This window comes from Catharus ustulatus, chromosome 6 (assembly GCF_009819885.2).
Source record: "Catharus ustulatus isolate bCatUst1 chromosome 6, bCatUst1.pri.v2, whole genome shotgun sequence".
Taxonomy (NCBI): domain Eukaryota; kingdom Metazoa; phylum Chordata; class Aves; order Passeriformes; family Turdidae; genus Catharus; species Catharus ustulatus.
Window position 1 is genome coordinate 12,702,245 of NC_046226.1, and position 15,030 is coordinate 12,717,274.

A 15,030-nucleotide genomic window follows, 5' to 3' on the forward strand; every position below is an offset into this window, starting at 1 on the left:
TTTCAGTATCATGTGGTGGGTTTGAGGAGAAGGTGAGAGTCCTGCAAACCTGATTTGGCAGCTGCAGAAATTGCACTCAGGCAAACAGATGGTCTCTTCAATGAGGGAAGTCTTTAAAAGATTCACAGATTAATGAGCTCTGCCAGGATTTTAGCGATTCCTACCAAAATTCCTATAAATCAGTCTAACTGGGCAGGGAAGAGGTGGAGACAAGAGGAATCAATAACCTCCCCAGACAGTTTGTATATCCAAGGTTAGCTGACAAAGGCTTCAGAGCTGGGAAGTCTCAAGAGCAATCACAGAGTCATCCTTTAGGAAGGCAAAAGCCACAGCGTTCATGTACTATCAGTGCTCTGGGGACTAATTGCAGCTGCCTGTGATCAAGGATATCAGTTTGGTGATAAAGGAAGGTGAAGTGTCAGCCACACTGAATTATTGGCTTGTCCTGGGAGCTCTGAAATTTGTTTTGAGGGAGTGAAAGCATCCTCTGCCCACTGCAGGTCAGAGAGTGATCACACCTTCACCTACCTTTGCTAGAAGCACATAACCAAGGCAGAATATTTACAACAGCCAAACACAGTCCTATCTTCAGACAAATTACATCTCATTTCCATTCTCATCCCCAAAACTTTCTCCCTGCTATGTCAAACATAGAAAGATGTTTTCAACAAACTGAAAATAAGATGTTAAAATTGCCACTGGCCAAGGTTAGCCACAAGTAACAAAGAGATCAGACTTTCATCCCAAATTTGGAACAGGAGCAAAATCTGCTTTTGGGAATGACTAGCAACAGAAACAGAGCACCAGAGAGATCTGATCTCATAATTTTCCAGCTGATCATCTGCCCAGCTAATTTTCTCTAGCAAAGCAACTGCTGTCCCCAAAACACTGAGTGAAGGTCTGCCATGTTAAGAGACAGAATTGATTAAGAAATTGATAATGAAATCAGAGGCAAACAGCAGTGAAAATCATTCATTAGGGTGTCTGTGAAGTTAGTGACATGGTGCCCTTTACAACCCACGTTCATTTGCTTTTCTGCACACGTTCATCACTAGTGTTTGACAGGGGGAATGATCTGGGAGGAGTTTCCATCCTTAGTCACTTGGAGCCGCCTCCATCTTATAATAAACACAGTCACAATTAACGGAAGTGGTGACCTTGTTGGCAATTTCTGAAAAGAGGACAGGATTCCTTGGGAATAGTGAATTAAGCAGATTATTACCACTTAAGTAACCTCTCTAAGTCACGTTGTGGGTGAGGCATGCTGCTGGGGAAGAAGGAAAGCTTGCTTGTGACTGCTTAAATAGCACAGAAGTACTTTTTTCAAAGAGTTTTCATTGAAAACAAGGTTAGATTTGGTTTAGGTTTTCTGATATTGATGTTTTCCACTACAGGCATCTCCAGCTGTCTCACGAAGAAATTCAAGACTGTCTTGGTGTGACTCTTGGGTTTGGGGGTGGGGAGCCTGGGCTAAGATGCAAAGCAGGGACAGCCTTGGGGCTGAGCTCAGGCTCCTGACGGGAATCAGAATTTCCCCTACCAGCAGGGGGATGGGGAAATCCTGGAAGGGGGTTAAGTGACTTCTCTGAGGTCATCCTGTGAGTCTGTGGCATGGTGGTAGGGGAGTCTGGCCCCTGTTCCACAGGCAGCAAAGGAAAGAATTCACTAGAACAGTCAGTTTGGAGTGCTGCCTGCAAACATGGAAGTCTAATTTGCTTATCATTAGTAAAAAAAGAAAAAAGAAAAAAATATTTGTTTCCATTCAATGTTCATGCAAGGTGTAACAACCTTTATTCTTCTTTCTTATTAATAGTGTGAACCTATGAAAAATATTTTTGTGGGATCTCTTGTGGCTCTGGACAGGTACAGCTGCTGCAGGACTGCTGGAAATGAAGCTTTAAGTGTGTGACATCCTCTCACTTACCCAAAACCTCTGCCTCAGTGTACTAAAGAGCTGCAGCTGGTTCAGGAGTGCCCTTTGGACCCTTGCCAGCCTGGCTGCAGCTGCTGCATCACCACAGAGCTGGGGCAGCTTTGTGATTTGCTCAGTGTCCACCTGGCTGCAATCACTCCTGCGACTGGAATATATCTTACAACCATTCTTGAGATATGCAGCAGTCCAGCAGCAAGTGCTTGTTTCAATACAGGAGCCAATGTCCCCTCCTGCTCTGGGGGCTGGAGGCATTCAGGAAGTCCAGATCAAACATTTTATGCTTTAAAACTGGAGGGACAAGCTTCCTTGCAATTTCATAATTTGATGCATGAAGCTGCTTTTCCCTTCTTCCTGTCCAATTCTGATCCAGGAGGAATGTGGGGATGGAATTTCTCCCTCTGCCTTTCCTGCAGTCAGGCACTGTACCCTCTCTGGAGCAGTGGGGCCAGTCCTAGCACTCTCACATGCAGTTAAACAAACCTAAGGACTCTCATCTCAGGGCAGAGCCAGGGCTGTTTCTGGCTCTCAGCATTCCCCAGGGCTGCCTGTTGCAGCTCTCAGTGATGCCTTGTCCAATATTGTGCCTTTACTCTCCTTCAGCACAAACCCAAGCCAATATTTCTGCTTTATCCCAGACCCATACCTCATCAATCACTTTATTAATCCACAGAAATGACAGGAATTAGAAGTAGCAGGTGAATGCTTCCCTCTGAAAACGTGGTTTGCAGCTAATCAACAGAGCTGGCACATAAAATCATCATTATATGTGCAGAGCAGATCCAGATGTGCTGAAGGGCCAGCAGCTAATGTGCATTAATCAGGGACCCTGGCCTTCTTGAAGTACAGTATCAGTGTATAGTTAGTTACATTTTATTGCAATATTATACTTAAAAGTTACTAAACCTTATTAATGACAAGATGTTAAACTTGTGTGGAATAGAGAGAGTCCCACAGACTGCAGAGCTGAGAACTAAACTACCACTGATATTCTTTTCCTTTAATTTAGAAAGCAACAGAAGCCTAAGAGAAATTTGTCTTGCAGCAGAGCCCACATCTAAGGAAATTCCACGTGTGGTCAAATGTCATGTTGTTTCTCTTGCAAAGGGCAATGTGGCAATTGTATTTCCATTTGCAGAGAAGTTTTTTCCTTTGAACTGAGTTTTCAGTGGGGGAAGGGAAGGGAGAGAAAGCAAAGTGAGCTTTTCCTTTTAGCACTGATGCATTCAGAAATCTGGCTGCTCGTTTTTAAAAGGTTATGGCTCCCTTCCCTGCTCCTCCCTGTGGCACAGCCAGGCCAGCCACACCTTTGCCAGATAAAAGTTAAGCCCTTGGAAAGGCACACAGTGCTTAGCACTGAAATAACCAAGACTCCCATCCACCTATTTAGAGGCAGAGTTTGTCCCAGTGCTGTCTTGCTGTTTAAATATTCTTTTTCATTGGTGTTTTCTCATGAAACAAGATTTGCACAGTGTCTTTGGTAATAAATCTTCATCCCATGTTCCTAGCTCCAAGTAAAAATGAGGTTCACAGGGCATTAAAGTTCCTACAGCTTCCAGAAAGCATCTGGAACTCCTTAAAGATGAGAGATTGGAGTAGTTAAGGGTCCCACTGGTCCATACTGTGAAGAGGCAGGTGGCAGTGTGACCCACAGCCCCTGTGTGTGGCCAGGGTGGCCGTGCAACACGCACAGAGCCCCAGAGCTGCCCTCAGGTGCCAGCTCTGTCCCTGCCAGCAGCACAGGCAGGGTTACACGGACACAGGAGCAAGGTGGGATCCGCAATGGGAGGCTGGAATGTCAGGCAGCACTGCTGGAGGGGCCATGGGGCACTGCTGTGATGTGCTGGGGATCCTAGAGAGCCTGGGGAGTAAAAAAGGAGTTATTACAGCTGAAAAAGTAGGAAGAAGCAAGGCAATGTTCACTGCAGGGGTTCAGGGTGTGTTCCTAGCAGCCAGCCTGCCCAGGTGAAGCACTGCCCGCTGATGCCCTGACCCACAGGCAGTGCCTCACCCCACCCTGTAGGGCTCAGCCCTCTCAGGAGGAAGCTGGAAACACATCTCTTTGTTTCTCAAAGCCACCTTCATCATCTTCACCTTCCTCCCTGACCTTCCTGCCTCCACTGTCCCCCTCCTGCACTGCTCAGAGGAGGGAGGCACAGCTTCCCCAGCAGTGAATCCTCCTCCCTGGCTATTTCACTGCTTTGCCAGGTCATCCCCAATTTCAGAGGAGAGCCCCAAGCTCTCCCTGCTCTCCTTTCCATTTTCCCTGCTTGCTGCTATTTATTGCTCCGCGGTATTTGGGGGAGGAATGCAGCCTGTCCCAGGGAAAGGGCTGCTGCTGCCAGGACTCAGCAGGCTAAGTTTAGTTCCTGGCTCTGCCAGGGATCGCCTCTCGAACACTAATCAAGGGTTAGATTTCTCCCTGCCTGCCTCAGTTTCCCTCTGTAGACAGCAAAGTTCCCTCTTGTAACCTGCCTCAGGTGGGAGCTTACACAATTATACAACTTGCTCTCACTGCTCCTGTCCCTGGAGCTCCTGCCCTGGCCAAGATCTCAGGGTGCTTCTGTACTTCTATACTCAGTACAGTCATGGCATGTTTTCACCAAAGGTTTTGTTATACTTGTGATATGAAACACAAAATTACTAACTAGAGCTTAATTATAGTTCTTCACAATATGCTTTTTTATTTTGTATGCAGCTCCATTTAATTAGTTGCAATTCTCTAACAAAAAAAAAATCCCTTTGGGATTACTCTCATAGTTCTGAATATTGATGTGAGAGCTGATGTGGCCACAAACAGTCTGTCAGTGTTAGACTCCTTCCTGCAGTTTCCCAGGAAGAAGTCAGTTTTTGGAGGTGTAACCAGAACTACTCTTTCATTGCAGGAGTAAAATTACAAGAGTCTATGAACAAGAAAAGAAAACCCTCTGTGTATGAGCTGAAGGCTTGGCTTGATGCTGTCTCTTTAAAAAAAATGCTCAAATAATGCATTAAAAGGCAAACCTCTTCTATCACATACATATTTCATCTGCATCTTGGAACTGTAATTAATGGCACAGGAGGCTTCATTTGACAAGCCATCCTCAGGGCAGACTTTTTACTTCTATCTACATCAACAGTGCTCCCTGCTACTGTTTCCCTTGGCAAAACTCCTCAGTGTCACCCAGCTCCACAGAGGGGAGGTGAGCAGATGTGAGGCTAATCCACGTTTCTCTCTCCATTGATGAATACTTCCCTCAGATACAATAGGACTAAAGAGAATAATTTTTCAAAGATGGAAGAAGGCTTGTGGGGACACACACAGCAGGAGGTGAAGAGAAAATTCCTGTTTGTAAAGCCTGCCTGCTGTGTGAAATGATCAATGCTAATTCAAACTGAATACGATCGAAATGAAACACCAAGGGCCAAATTAGTCCCTGGTGCAGCACCAGTAACTCAAAGGCAGATGATTTGATTTCACTGAACTTATGCCAGGAGTGAACTTGACCCCCAGCATTACGTGGCATCCAACAGTACAGCCAAGAAACCTGAAATACATCATGGGCATCCAAATGGGTGTTGTGGCTGTGCCTGGTGCCTCAGCATGAGCGGAGTTTTCAGTTCTTGAGCACTGTCATCCCTGACAGCTATTTCTGGTGGTCATTTACCCCATGTTTTCCATAGTAATGATAGTGATTTACCTTTGTCTTTATGAAAAAGGTGCAGAAGTTCTCCAAAAATACAAGGAACAAATTAGCAGTTAAGTTTATGTACTTGCCAGATACTGGATGAGCTGTATTTTTTCTAACCAATTCAACTGGGGAGAAAAAGAAGGGAAGAAAAAGTGGTAACCTTTCTGGAAGATCTGCCTGATGTAACACATGCTCATACAATGTGTACTGAATCCATCACAAAGCAAGTCAGCCTGCAGCAGGATGGAGATGCACTACATTAACTCCAGGAAGAGCTGAGGTGGTCTGAACCACAGGATCCCAAGGGCTTTCAAGCACTGCTTTATGGATCTTAGGTTTTGAGCAGGAATGATTGCAGGTTTCACTTTTCCCATCATTTTTCCAGCATGTAAAAGCTGCAGCTGCTGGGCCTGGTTTCTCTGCAGTGTTACCCCGCAGCTCTCTGCAGGGACATGTGCCATCACGGCAGGGACCATTTCCAGGCTTAGCCCAGCCTGTCTGCACAGACTCTTCTCTGCCTGTCCAGGCCTGGACAGCCACCCAGCAGCTGGGCAAGGAAGCACTGAGCTCAGTGGGAGATTTGCCAGTAGCTCTCAGGGTACTGAGCCAATGCCCAACAGTGGGTAATTCAAACTGGTTAGAGACCAGGTACATTCCCCTGAGGATTTTTAATGCCCCAAAGTAAAATTTCATGTTTGATGTTCTGGTTCTAGGATTTATCCTGCTGATCTCCTGCATTTGCATTGTATTGAGCTATTTCATCTGGAATCTGGCAGTAGCTAACACTGCTATCTCCTGTTACCAGTGATTCAGATACATACATACATTGCCAGGTTGGATGGGGCCCTGAGCAATCTGGCCTAGTAAAAACTGTCCTAGCCCATGGCAGCAGGGTTAAAACTAGATGGTTTTTAAGGTCCCTTCCAACTCTAATCATTCCATGATTTTATAAAAAAATGGGCTGGCTCTGCAAGCTCAAACTATCGGGTGAGATTTTATTAAACCATAGCAAAAACTGGGCTTTTTATCTGGCTCTCATTCTAGATTGCATCTGGGTTCAATTTTTTTTTTTAATCTTCCAAAGAAGGATTTAATTCTTTTGGATGATTTATCCACACCTTGTTATCCACTACCTACATGTCTGTTACTATATAATTTAATACATCAAAATACTACTTCAAGCTCATATCTCTAGCCCTATAAATAGTTCTTTTGAGTAGCATCATTGATCCTGTCAGTACAAAATGTTGCAAGATGTAAAACACACAAGAATGAGGGAAACTATCAAACTTTGAAATTTTGAGACTCTGATATTTCCAAATTGACTCTGAAAGCACAGGCACTAATACAACTCCATGGGGGGATGGCACAGGTTATTATGTCAGTGATGAAGAACACACAACAGAAATGCCAATATTGGACACGGGGGACTTAGAGGACAGAGCAGAAAGTCAACAGAAACACATGATTTCGAGAGAGAAAAGGCCATTTGGATTTGGTACCCAAAAGCTACAGGAACTAACAGAGATGTCATTCTGTTAACCAGTCAACCACCTTGTGCTGGGGAGAAATGAAGACAGGAAAATAATGAACCAAAGGCAGTGACAAGCTGTAAGAATTTCCACAAGAGTTAAAAACCTCACACTTTTATAGCTGAGTAGATACTGGATTTGGTCACCCTGGGGATGATGGACTCACAGCTGGAGAGTCAAGGAGGTCCCTTCCATGGTACACAGAGGGAGAGGCCCCAAGGACTGGGGCAGAGCCTTGAGAGAGCCCTGTCACTGCCATTGTCCTCTCAGACTTGACACCTTTGAGTGATTCAGGCACCATGTCTGCTCCTGAGGGAACCAGAGGTGCTCGTACCCTGAAGCAAGCTGGAGGGAGGTGGAAAGGACATCCTGCCATGGGTGAGGTGTCCTTTTGTAACCATGCATGAGGATTTGAGAATCTCTGTGAGTGCAGTATCACCTGTAGAGTCATCACTGCCTTGTGAGGATGATGGGGGAGAGGGAAGGCTGGGACCTGGAGAACATTCACCATTCAGCCCAACAATGCTGCACCAGGCTGCTGGCATGGCAGGACAACAGCTGGATCTGCTCATCTGCTGAGTGCCGACGATGGTGGCCGTGGATCTGGTGACAGGGCTCAGCCCTCTCCACGTGGGCAGGGCGTTTCTCTCCCCATTCATCCTCTCCTTGCTGCACTCCCCCCACCCATGTCACACACCACCACACAGTTCTGCACATCCCTCTGTCACCTGCTGGAAAAGAGCAGCAACACCAGTGTGATTAAAGATAACGAGCTGCTGATTAGCACTGGAAAACACAACTGAAAACATTTCATTTCAATTGCCTTTTTGTTAATTAATATAAAATACAAAGCCTCTCAGCTGTATTACCATGCCTACTCGGCACAAAGCACGTTGACTCAACACGTTTGCAATTAATATTGTGTTGACTTGCATCTTCCATTAGCACCTAAAAGAAATTAATAGCACTTCAGATGATTCCCAGAGATGCAGCTACTCTGGGGCTATTACCCACTTGCTGTGGGGATGCTTGAGCTCTAGAGAAGGTGCAACATCATCCTTCTTCCACAAGCACAGGACTTCGTGAAGAAGCCATACTAAAGAGAAATATCCACTGCTCCACAGTATTTAAATTTACCTTTATACACTGCTTTAATGTCTGTCAGCTGCTTGAAGAGGCATCGATCAGGAGGTCAGTGAAAACTTTTGGCTCCCTAACATTAGGGAGAGTATTTTTGATTCCAGACTGATGGTTTGGAAAGTTCAGGGCTATGTTTTAATCTGAACTGCAATCAGTAAGGCCATGAAAGCGGAAATAAATGTTCGTATTTGTTAGGTTTCCCCGCATATGGTCCGGGTTTACAAATGGTTTGTAAACCCTGTGGACATATCTGACTGCCCTCTCCTGGAACACGCTGGAGTTGCTATTGCATTCTTTCAACCAGATGAACATTAGGCCTATGGAAATTACTCTTTTTGCTATTTTAGAGCTATGTCATGTATAGAACGTGTCTAACACATATATATGTATCTACTATATAAATAGAAACTATATGTTATATGTGTAACATATACTGGCATACATATATATGAACAAAATTCAAAAATACAATAATTTTTTGTACTTCTAAGAGCATGGTTATAACTGATGTACTTCTTCAGGTAGCACTTCGTAAGTATACCTGCTCTTTTTGCAGCTACCAATATTATCATCTTACTAGATTTACTGAAAAACATTTTAGTAACTAAAAATGGGCACAGGTATACCCATCTTTAAGCTACATTCCCTCTCTTATGTATGTATTACATTAATCATAGCAATGACTGAGTGTAAATCAAGGATATACATAGATTTATTGTGCTTTTTCAGACTGCCACCTATTTTTCAGCAGTTTCAGCAAAAAGCATACATAGAATCTGAATTTCTGTAAAGAAGTAAGTAATTAATACAAAGGGTTTTAACAAAAAACAAATTTCATGTTTTTATAAATGTTAATTGTTTGGAGAAGATTGCACTAGTTTCTGTCTAAATTCACTTTTAAGGAGTTCCTTATATCCAGCTGATAAGAGATCAAGAGCAGCAGAGGTTCATAGTGTAGCTACCAAGCATCATTGTTCTGTGCAGATACAAACTTTTCTTCTGGCAGCTCAGAATACCAGAATCATAGAATGGCCTGGGTTCAAAGGGAACTTAAAAACCACCTGGTTCCACCCCTCCTTCAAAGGACAGGGACACTTTCCTAGACCAGGTTGCTCAAAGCCCCATTCAAACACCTGGGGAGCAGAAAAGTTGGGTTTCATCACGTCACATCGAAATACCTGGCCTAGTTTTGAGTACTGTATTAAAATGCTTAATTTGTCTCCAGTGTGGGAAAGAAGATGTGTAATTAATCATTTAGAAGCCTCATTAGGTTTGCCCTATATTCAGTATTACATTGGCTGAGTTCTTTAGGCACCTGGAAGTGTCTTGCAACATCTTCTGCAAACAGATTGGCACCTCTCATTAGCACTGGTTGAAGCAATAAAACCAATCAAATTCATTATCCCTCCTTTATGTTGGTACTACTCCATTAATTTTAACAGCCTCCCTTGACACATGGAGGTATAAAGGAATACCAGACACCTGCTTTGCTATTTTTGGAAGCTGACTTCAATACAGGAAGGTCAGAAAAGCATGAGCGGGTTTATTTAAACTCTTTTTTTTGCCCTTCAAATTTTTTTTATTTCCAAGAACTCATTTTAAGGCGTCTTTCTGAAGAGGGAACCTAAAGCAGATACATTTGCTTTAATAGAAAAGAGCATCATATTTTAAAATTAATGCTGGGAAACATTTCAATGAGAATTAGGGGCCTGGCTATGTCTTAGGTTTATGCATGTTTTTTAAAAACTGGAATTGATACTATAGGGACTACCAAAAGGATAAATTCAGCAAAAGAAACAGGGGTTAGCTGCAATCATTCTTTCTTATTAATAGAGGCAGGGATGCTGAAACCCATGGGGTGGGAGAGTAGCTGTAGCCCTTTCCCTGCTACCATCTCCACCACAGCTGTGCTGGGAGAGCTCCCTGGTGTTCACTGATGATGTGAGCGCTGGTGAGCTGGGAAGGGACAGGACACCATGGTCATGCTCTGAGAGACTAATGGATGTGCTACATAGGATTTCTCCTTGGTTTAGTCACTTTTACAGGGGAAAAAAATCACTGAAACCAACTAACCAAACACAGTAAAAACCCCAAACCTCTACACTACGTGGAACTGTAGTAAGTAGAATATTTTATTAAGCAAAGAACACTGTGTAACATAACAGTGTCAGCTTGTGGAGTCGTATCAAGAATGGTTGGTCAAGGTAACACGGGAGAAAGTGCCATAGTCACCAACGCTGTGTCCAGCTTTTCCCTCTGCAGGCCCAGAAAGACTTGAAGAACATCTCATGCTCTGTACAACAACTGAAATAAACCTGTGCTAAGTGATGAACGTGCCAGCACATTCAAACCTATTGCCTAATCAAACTAATCTCTCAAGCAGTTAGTCATCAAACCCCAGCATTCTTCTGTAGCTGTGAGTGGCTACTCTGCAAAGAGGGGTTGGAGTGAGATGGAAATGGTCCAATCACGTCTTCTGGGCAGTATCACTGCAATCAGTAGGGGAAAAGTGAACACCAGGTAGAAATGCACAGCAAAAGCAAAACATGAGGGTGGGCAGATGTAAGATCCATTAGCTCATTAAGGGTGGAGCTGCTGGCCTGCTGGGAAATTATTGTCCACTTTATATCTTGATATTGGAAAGAAATTAACTAAAAGAGTCAAGGCAGTTTTAGCACTTGAGCTGCTTAATTATGCCTTTTAAAGTTATCTTTGAAGCCACGGACTGAAGGATGAACGAAATGCTCTCTGAATGTCCTTATTAGTCATTCCCGTCTCTGATGGCAATAGTAATTACACTGTTCTACACTGGAAGAAGTGTTCCCAGCAAACCCCCATACCCCAAGATAACATTTCCAGCAAGGCAGGCTGAGATAATGATGTGGGTAATTAGAGCTCTGGCTGCAGGGTAGGAGAGCTATGGTAGTGAGCTGAGAATGTCCCTCCTGGACAGAGCATCCTACCCTCACCTCCCAAGGCTTAGGCTAGAGGAGAAAATCCTGCAGCTGGGGGGAAGTCCTGCTCAAATAATTTGGCTCCTCCTACGTGTGTGGACTCCAAAGGAATTTCCTCCCTTATTATTGTGGCTGCAGACAAAATAGTAGATGAGATTTTTTTTAGATTTGATTTTTGTTAGGTTTTAACCACTAGAAACACCATTATTGCCCTTCAGTCTGTGTGCTTCGTGATGTACAACAAAAGCTGCTAATGAATATCCTGACTCTATTAAACACTGAAACCTATTCACTAATGGCAAAAGAGACCCATAAAAAGGCAGTAGTATCTGAGCAGCACTTTTGTGCCATTGATGCTTCATTTGGTATTTGCCAAGCGAAACTGCCCAGAAATTGCATCCCTGGAGCACCTGCACCTGTGGCAGCAGCAGCTCTGGTGAAGCAGCAGGCAGGCAATGGCAGATTGCTGTGGGGCTTTCCCTGGCAGCACCTGACACAGGCATGAATAATGGAGGGAGTCATTAATCATTTACAGAATAGCTGTTCCTGCGGATTTATCAGTATTAGAGACTCATGTTGAAGTCGTTCTCTTTTGATCCCACTGAGCACTTTGTGCTTGGCAAGGTCATGCTCTCCCTAGGATTGGAAAAGTCACACCAGGAGAGGGTTTTGCAACCCACAGCCACTTCGAGACCCCTGCCCAACCTCACAAATCACAGCGCTGATCCAAGCACAGACTGGCCGTGAACCTAGAGAGACGCGCGCTCTTCAAACAACAAGAAAATGTGAAAGGAAGCGGGAAAAAAAAATTATAAATACGAAGTTTTAAAACTGTTTAAAGGTGTGTTTCCCCCATCTCTCTCGGCTCTGTGCTCTGTAGCTGTCTCCAGGCCCGTTTGCCGTGCCGTGTCAAGCTGTGCCGTGCCGTGCCATGCCGAGCCGAGCCGTGCCAGCACCGCCCGCTCCCGGCGCTCCGGCTGCACCGGCGGCTCCCGGCCGCAGGAGGGGAGCGCTGCCCGCTCGCTGCCGGGCTCTGCGGGTGGATCCCTGCTGGGAAGCGGGGCTGTGCCCCAGCCCCTCTCTGCAGGACCGGGACACCGGCAGAGCCCCGGGGCAGGGAGGAGGGAGCGGCCGGGACCCCCCGGCTCCCCGCAGCCTCGCCGGTGGAGTGACTGCAGTGAGCAGCCCCACACCGGGACCCCGAGCTACAGCCCAGTGTCACACGGCGGGCTGTGTCACACCGCGGGCTGTGTCACTCCTGTCCTGCGCTCTCGGCCAGTGCCAGGTGCCGGCACAGACAGTGCCCGACTGTCCGGGCCTCGCTGTGCTCACGACAGCGCGCACCGCCCCGGGGAAGGGATGATGCGCTGGGATTGCTTCTGGACCTTCTATCCACCAGCTACGAGTCTTCTTCAGAGAACTTTAAAAAAAATTAAAAATTTCCTCCTTAATGCACATACAGTTGTTTTTCTGGTTTGGGTGGACATTTCTAGATGCTTCTTAGCTCATGGTGTGCCTGCTCTGATCACTGCCTGGCTGTAGGAATACAGCGTTCAGTAGTTTATTCAGAGGTGGGGAGCTGTGGCTTCAAGGCAGATATTGGGCTGGATCCGGGGATTGTTGAAGTCAACAGGGCTCCCACAGGGCTTTTTAATGAGGCCTATCATTAATTCCCTAATGAAGTTAGCCGCTTATCTTTATTAGATGGACTCTTCAATGAATTGATTTAATCTAGAAGACTTCTCCTCCCTGACAGATTTTCAGAGCCCCACGCACTCCTGCTTCTGTGCAGGGCCCAGCCTGCCCTCAGCCAGCCGTGCTCTGCTTCCCAAGGAGCTAATCAGCTGGCCCATCTCCTCTCAATCAATAAGCATTTCTTCTAATTGAAACCAACATCGACTGGATACCAACCAGGAATGAGAAATGCTCTATAAATAATGTGCATGAGCTGGAGCCTGGGAGTTGGCAGTGGCAGGGCTGTCAGTGGGAGTGCTAATGGGGGGGACACATGCCACCCAGTGATCTGTCACTCTCCCAATGCCCTATTTACAGCTCTCACCAGGGAGCTCCCTGAATCACTTTGATGATGAATTAGCTTCCTCTGAGGGATCAGCCTCCCAGTCCCCCATTGCAACACCTTGCAGAATGCATTGCTGAAAGAGAATTCCTCATTAACATATAAATCATGATGTGTTTCTCTTTGGCACCCCGGGCAAAACAATGGGCCCAGAGCTCCCCCCTATCAAGCTTTTCCCTGAAGGGACAACTTTCATTGATTGCTAAATGGAAGGTGGAAAGAGTGAAATCATTTAATTGTATGACTCTTCTGATCTGTTGCAGTGTATACTTTATGACTTCCCCAGCAAGGATGCTTTCTCCATATTTTATTGCAGCACATGGTAAGATTCTTCCCTATCATAACCAGTTACTATAGCAGGTGTTCAAGTGTTAGTTTACCAGCTACATCAGGGTCTTTTGAATACCTAAATAAATATAAAACCTAAATTCACAAATGAGGCTTAAGACCAGAAATCTGTGATTCCTGTACAATCTTTTGTAGACAGATCTGTTTTTTCCATGCCACATGGTGCAAGGACATAGGTGTCTGTGTGAGTCAGGAGATGAGCAGACACTGCCAGCACTGCTCTGTGCTGAAGTTTATAAATACTTTTCATAGTCTGGGAAACACCAGCAAAATACCTTGAGGCATTTGGTGTTTTATGTCTAGCTCTGCTACAAACTCGTAGGGTGATGGTAGGTGAGTGCCTGTATGGACAAGTTAGGATCATCTGAATTTGTGAATTTTCAGTTCACTCACTAAAGTGAATAGAGAAATTGCCCCAAACCACCCCTGTTTCTCATTGGTTGCACTATGCAGAAATTAATTTCTTATTCTCTATTTTCATGTGGGTATGCCATGGGCTGATAGAATTGTGGCAGATCTGTCCGTCAAATCTGGTTTGAAAATGAGGATAGGAAGCACCACTGAATCAGCTGAAGCTTGGCGAGGGATAGCACACTGTGGTTCCACCTCAAGCCTTATCAATGAGTTCAGGAAACAGACCAAGCTGGCACAGCAAGCAGCAACAGCAGGAAGGAGATGTTGAGTTCTGGAGCCTGCAGTGCAGCCCCCTTGGAGCATCCTCTTCTTCCTCTGGAGCTGCCCAAGAGAAGGCATACAGGACCCTACCAAACCCACCACCAGCATTGTGTCAGTACCTGGAGAAGCAATGAGCACTGTGAGATAGTTAACTTTGGATTAATGGCAGGGAAACATTCTCAGCCATTCTGTGTGCTCTTCTGACTTCCACACCAGTGGCACAGCCCACAAAATCTATCCTTCCCTCAATCTCAGGGAAGCCTGTCCTGCGGCTTCTCCCATTCCCTGGCATGTCTGGTAGATGAATCAAACTTCCATATGGTGCATTTGGCAAGAGGTGCCTGTCTAGAGAGCACAGCAGATGGTCCTTAAGGAACAAGATGTGGTTGCTCCCAACAATACCTCATCCCAGACAGTGCAGCAGAAAGCCTGTGAGTGTCTGCTTTCCAGTTCATGTATGTACTTTTTACTGGAGTCTCCATGGTCTCAACGAAACTGCAGAGATAACAGCTGAAATACCCAGCACCTGAGACTAAGGTGAGAAGCGTTTCCCAGAGTGTGATCATTCCAGGAAAGGATCTACAGCAACAATTCCCACCACATCCTTCCAGCCAGCAATCTGCCACTGCCTGAGCTCAGGCAGCCCAGCCTCAGCCCAAAGCATCACCAGTGCTGCCCTGCCCCTTCCTCTCCTGCCTCCTTT